Here is a 6605-nt window from a genome sequence, read left to right as displayed (position 1 = left end):
CTTGGGTTCTACATAAAACTACCAGGATGAAACAGTCTAATGGCAATCACTGGTAGGCTGCTTACACTATTAATGACATCTTCTTTATGCATTCTTTTTTTTTTTTAAACCCTTAACTTCTGTGTATTGACTTATAGGTGGAAGAGTGGTAAGGGTAGGCAATGGGGGTCAAGTGACTTGCCCAGGGTCACACAGCTGGGAAGTGTCTGAGGCCGGATTTGAACCTAGGACCTCCCATCTCTAGGCCTGGCTCTCAATCCACTGAGCTACCCAGCTGCCCCTAAGCTATATATTTTTGATTTTTAAAACATTCTTTTATTTTTCCCACTTGTATGTGCAATACAGTTTTGAGTTTCTTTTTTTCTCTCATTTTTGTACCTGAACACATTATCAATATTAATCTTTTTTTTAAAATTTGCAGTTATATCAGCTTAAAATACACTTGTTCTAATATTAATGCCTGCCCCAAAGGCTTTAAACTATAGAATAATGCCATTGATCATTTAAATAATTATGGGACTTTGCTTAATGATTCTGTCTGATTCCAGAAGAATATTTAAAAAGAGCCACTGCACAGTGCTAAAGAAGCACAAAGCCAACCTGCATGGAGCAAATCAAGCACAAGGCCAAAGAGACCAACCAATCCCAGTGGGATTGATGTAACTTTGAGCCAAGACAAGAGGACTTGAACTTGTTTGGGGTTTGAGGTTGCCGTGCTTAACATATGCAGGACTTCCTCTGAACCACATTCTATCCAAGCACCTTATCCTGGCTACCATTCTGGCTCCTATAATCTAGTCCCTCAACAGTGTATTTGTGTTTGTTTTTCTGTAGTCTCTTTAACAATTGTCCATTTTGTTACCCTCGCCAACCCGATGGGTCTGAGGTGGAAGTCAAGGTTGCTTCAAAATGCATTTGTTTAATTATTAACAATTTGGAGCATTTTTTTCAAAAACTGCTTGTGGTTTGGTTTTTTCCCTTGAAAATTACCGATCACATCCTTTGACCATTAGTCTTTTAGAAAAGTACTCTTACTTATATGATTGAATCAGTTCATTATATTTCTTGGTTATAAGATCTTTATTAGTAAAACTCCTGAAAAAAATTTCTCAGTTAACTATTTCCTTCCTCATTTTAACTGCATTGGTTTTACTTGAACATTACTTTTAAAGTTTCATGTTCTCAAAATTGTCCATTTTATGTTCTCTAATCCCTTAATCTTTTTCATCATTAACTTCTCCTCTGTATCAATAGCTTTGAGAGATATTTCATATCTTCTTTCAGTCATAAATTTTTTAAACCTTTACCTTCCACTTTAGAGTCAATACTATGTATTGGTTCCAAGGCAGAAGAGTAGTACAGGCTAGGCAATGGAGGGGGGGTGGTGGTTTGAGTGACTTGCCCAGGACACACAACTAGGAAGTATCTGAGGCCAGAATTGAACCCAGGATTTCCCATCTCTAGGCCTGGCTCTCAATTCACTGCGCTACCCAGCTGCTCCCAAGAGGGTCTTTCTTGAGAAAGTGAATTCAGCTACAGAGCTTGGGTAGACGTTGTGAAGGCAGAGAGGGGTGAGGAAAGCATTCCAGAGCAGAAGAACAATAAACAGACTCAGCAGAAGGCAGGGAAAAGACTTGCTCAATTGTAGTAAAAAGTACAGTCATAAATTTTTAAATGGCATTCTTTACCTTTTTCTTTTGTATTTCTTCATTGCTAATGTGTTTCCAGCTACTATTTGCCATTCTATCATTCTCTAACTGATATTCGTTTTTCAGAAATTATAATGTTCTATGATTTATAGCTAGACCATAACACTAGCAAAATATTAGTATTTAAAATGTGGGTCCTTGTTTTATGGAGACATCCAAAATTATGAAAGGAAGTTTGTGATTTCTTGGAAGACATGCCTGGGCAATTTTTCCCCTCTCTTGTGAATTGTGAAATAACTCTTTGGATCAGTTTTTTAAGACTCCAGACAAATAAATATCTCATGTGAAAGGAAATTCTTGGTTCTCTTTGTCTATTCTGAATTTACACTTGTGAAAAAGGAATCCTCTAACAGCTATTGACAGCAGAGATGAAAACACCAGCTATTCTGCTCAAGTTCTTACCAAGGAATTCATAATACTTAGAAATACTTCTAAAATTTTTTCTGAGGTATCATTTGTTCCCAACAAGAATTACCACAGATGTGGGTGGCGATCATCAGGTTTGACAAGTCTCTAGGGATTATTTGTCAGCCCTGTATGTGTCATGCCCTAGAAATACAGCATTCCTCCTCTATATTTATATAGGCCAGCAAATAGAATACTCTGTATTTCTAATACAGAGCTATAAAACAAAAAGTATCCTGCTCTGTGGCAGAGTTTCCTCTCCATAAAGAGATGTTGTCATCACCCCCACTACTATCCATGTCTGACTTCCTTTGACTTCTCATTTTCATTTGACTAATGACTTCTCTCCTGATAGCACTTGTATAATCATTCCTTGGAGATGAAATGCTTTCTTTTGGAGAAGTCTTGCTTCCTTCTCTATGGAAAAATCTCTTGTCTAAATGTGTAACTCCAAATGTTCATTGTGATTCTTCTTCCCTCCCTTCTCTGTGTCACATTCTTCTATCCTGATAAAGTATACGATCCCTCTTAATCTATTTAGATCTTTTTTCTTTGTTTACTTCTAGAACTTCTTTAGTTCTTTTAAGGGACAGTTAATTCTCCTTCTTAACATTGGGAGTAAAGAAGCTTATTCTAGTTTTTTTTTTATTTCTGTATCACAGAAGTCCATTTGGTCTCTGTTCATAGACAGGGGTTTCTTGTCTAACAATTACAGCCACTAAAGGACCCAGGAAGCTGGAGAATTCAGCCCTGCTCTTCTCAATTAATGGACTCTTTTCCATTTTTCTCATCTCTACATTATTCCCTTAATGTCCAATCTTCTTGCCAGCCAGGATAGGGTTTGTATTCTTCAGATTGGAGGTTTTCTCTAATGCAGAAATCTCCCCTCATACTAGTCAACTTCACTTAATGAATCCAGGATGTCTGGACCTCCAAAACTCATAAGGTCACCTGTAAGCTTGGACACATCCATCCTGAACCTGATGTCCAGTTACTTATACTAAGGACAAAAATACAAAATAGAAGGCAAATAAATCTCTGTGATGAGATTCAGGTTTGCCTACACAGGCTGTGGGCTTTAGCAGCCATATGTTCATGGCCACACGGTGCCCAGAATGGCGAAAAGGGTAAGACTCTCTTGTCCTTCTCCTCATACGTAGGCACTCAAAGGCTCTTGTTATGCTCCACAGATGGAAATAGAAGAATAGCAATGTGTCACTGCCTTTTGAAGTTTCCTCTCAGTGGTCAATCAAGGGATAGTTTTATCATCTTCAAAGCTCACCAGAAGTAGCCATGATCTGCTAACGCACTCAAACACTGAAATGGTGGTTTCATCTGGAATTGGACAGGGAAGCTTTGTAAATACTTTGTGCAACACCAAACATGAATGTAGCACATTCTCTTCAGGTTAAGGCAAAAGTCCCTTTGGAACATCTATCTCTCAGGGAAATCCTTAGTTCTTCAATATTTCGGTGGCAGGTGTCCCGGATAATTCTCACAACTAATTGCTTTGGCAGACACTCTACTTCACATTCATGTATACTACTTTGGTAATTAACTCTCTGGGAACTCTGGAGTAGGCTTATCTTAGTTACAGAAGATTTTCCACCTTTTCTCCAGATTTGTTTATGCTAATTTACTTGGCTGCTTGATAGGCAATTACTACATACCTGTCAAGCCTTTACACAAACAGAAGCTGCTTGAGGCTATCCACTAGATATTTGATTACATGCAAGATGTTACCTAATTAAATCTAATTACCAACTTTTTTTTTTCTCCCCATCTCACTTCTTGTTGAAATTCAAAAACATTCTAGTTATCCTCTGCTTACTTTTCTTTCTCATTCTCCTATTAGAGTTTAATCTCCTTGAGAATTTGGACTGTGACTAAATTAATATAGTGCCTTGTACATAATAGGCACTTTTAAAAAGCTTTTTAATTAAATCAGACACATAAATAGGATAAAATGGAAAACTCAAAGGCATGTTAGCTATAAAGTATTTGTGACTGTCCTATGGGGATAAAACAGTTTCTCCTCCCCTAACTTGGAGTTGGGGTTATTTCTTGACACTGAAACCCTGGGAGAATCCAAGGCTCTCATTGCGGTTTATTGCTACAGTTACATATCAGTCTACTATTGTTAGGAATGTGAATGTCAGCTTAGAACACTGGAGGAAATGTCAATAATGGAGCAAGAGTAGTCTGAAGGGAGGAGATTATTAAGGATGCCTTATTATTGTTGTAGAAAAAGAACTATCAAGTAGTTTATTATTAAGAATATGGAGAAGCATAAAACAAGTTAGAGCTCATTTCTTACACCTAGTGGGAGCTCTGATGTATTCTTCCTACAGTTTGACTATTACAATTGTTTTGCCAGCTGGACTATTAATTTATTCATCTCATTAACCTACTTTGTAAGTTTGATGAGGATGGCAGTATATAGTACATCTATAGTGTCAGATATACTGTGTACTTTCAATAGCTGCAAATAAAAAGGAATATTTCTCTATCATATTACCACAGAATCATAGATTTATAACTAGAAGGAAACTTAAAAGGCATCTAATCCAACCACATCAAATTGTAGATGAGATCTCTCCTCCTAACTAGTTTGTTAATCTCCTAAATCACCTGAGGTCTTTTCATTGGGCCAAACATATACCAGTTTTGAGGTATGTAGATATACTTTCTACGTGGATATAATTGTTCAGCCATTTTTCAATTGTGTTTAACTCTTTGTGACCTCATTTGGGGTTTTCTTGGCAAAAATACTGAAGTGATTTGCCATTTCCTTCTCCAGCTCATTTTACAGATGAGGAAACTGATTGAATAACCTTAGCTTCAAAACCAAAAACATACCTAAGTATGGAGGTTGCAGTCGGGTTGAGCTGAACTTCATTTTGGCAAAAAAAAAAAAATTGCTTACCATGAGAGTTAGGCAACTTTTGCCATTTTCCCAAATGCTCACAGGTACCTGGTCCATATTTTATGAACATAAATTCCTCAGCAGAGGTCCCACTAAGGAGTTCACCAGGGCCCCTGTAGAACTACAGTTGCCCATTTGCCTCCTGATTAAAGAGAGATTTACATTTCCCAAACACATGAGATCAAGGTCTTTGTTTGAGAATGGTCATTTACCCAGCCAACTGGCTAAACTGAATCCCGACTAGAACTTCAATGGGTTCATGAGGGTACCACACATCTGGAGTCTGCTAGAAGGCAGATTAGGTGGACAAAACTTCAAATCTCACTGAGGCCTCCATTTATGTCAACTTGGAGAAACAAAGAACTACTTAAAGTAACAAAAAAAACACCAAGTCTTTAATCAGGAAAGAGATAGTGTTCAAGATTTCAGCTGCCACACAGAATCAAGTGCCTAAAAACCACAAAAAGGCAAGTGCTCTGAGACTCCAGGGACAGTATCTCTGAAAGGATCACCACACTAGATGATCCTCTGAAGAACAATAGAACTTGGGGAACTTATATACCATTTGGGGAACTAAGGAAGACAGGGAATTGATTGACATTACTATGGTGCACACACAAGTTCTTTGGAGTTGATAACTAGGAAACCTTGTGTGATGTACAGAAATGGGCAGCCATTTTCTGTAGGTATAAAAAAAGCAGTTTGCCACTTTGGAACTCAGAACCTGGCAAATCAGCCCTGGGCATGTGCCAAGGTGACAGTTGAGGACAGGGTATAAATTGAAGTCCACAGACCCTTCAGGGACTCATTTTTATCCCTGGGTTAGGGAGGCAGGAGGTGACAGTCTGGGCCTCGGGTGGGAAGTTTTGATATAGGCAGGCAGGGTCAACCTTCATTGCTAGCCATATAAAACATCTTTTATTGGCATAGCCAATAAGCTTTATTTCAAATCAAGATTATTTATCAAACAACAAGAATTATAACAGCATCTGTCCCAGGGACTTCATAGCCCTGGGCTCAGTATCAAATAGCTTCAGAGTCAGAGGAAGACCCTCAAGGTTCCTTTGTTCTCTGCACCTTAAGGAACATCTTCATTTTAAATATTTATTTAGACTTATAATACTTTAGGCAAGATTCTTTAGGGTTTCCATCACCCACTCTCCAACTCCCAATTTATCTACCCATCAATTTACCAAATAAACCCAGTTTAATCTCTAAGCCTATAGTGATCTTTAAAAGTCAACAACTTAATTTGATGACAACATCTGTAATTGTGTAGTCAGGTCCTGATAACATCTTAAACTGATCATAGCCAATTCAAGCCAGTGCTAACCTTATAAATATAACCAAAGATCTCAGGAAATCAGCATTCAACTTCCTGGTTACCTTCTAGCCAACTGACAGCCAGAAACTGGTTCCTAAGGCCTTGTGGTTAGCTAGAGAATTCTCACTCTTAAAGGAAGCTTAGCCCAGCTGGTGTGGGGAACAAATCTTATTCTCATATCAAGCTGTGGTATTGGCCTTCTCCTGAGTTATCCTAAATACAACCTTAGCCCCTACTGCTC

At 38.1% G+C, this 6605-nt stretch overlaps 1 pseudogene; it reads right to left on the bottom strand.

Annotated features, from left to right (window-relative positions):
- Positions 1–3087, bottom strand: part of LOC123241699 — a 19798-nt pseudogene extending 16711 nt beyond the window's left edge.
- Between the last annotated feature and the right edge of the window lie 3518 nt (positions 3088–6605).

This window comes from Gracilinanus agilis, chromosome 3, assembly GCF_016433145.1.
Source record: "Gracilinanus agilis isolate LMUSP501 chromosome 3, AgileGrace, whole genome shotgun sequence".
Taxonomy (NCBI): Eukaryota; Metazoa; Chordata; class Mammalia; order Didelphimorphia; family Didelphidae; genus Gracilinanus; species Gracilinanus agilis.
This window is presented reverse-complemented; position numbering and strand designations above follow the sequence as displayed.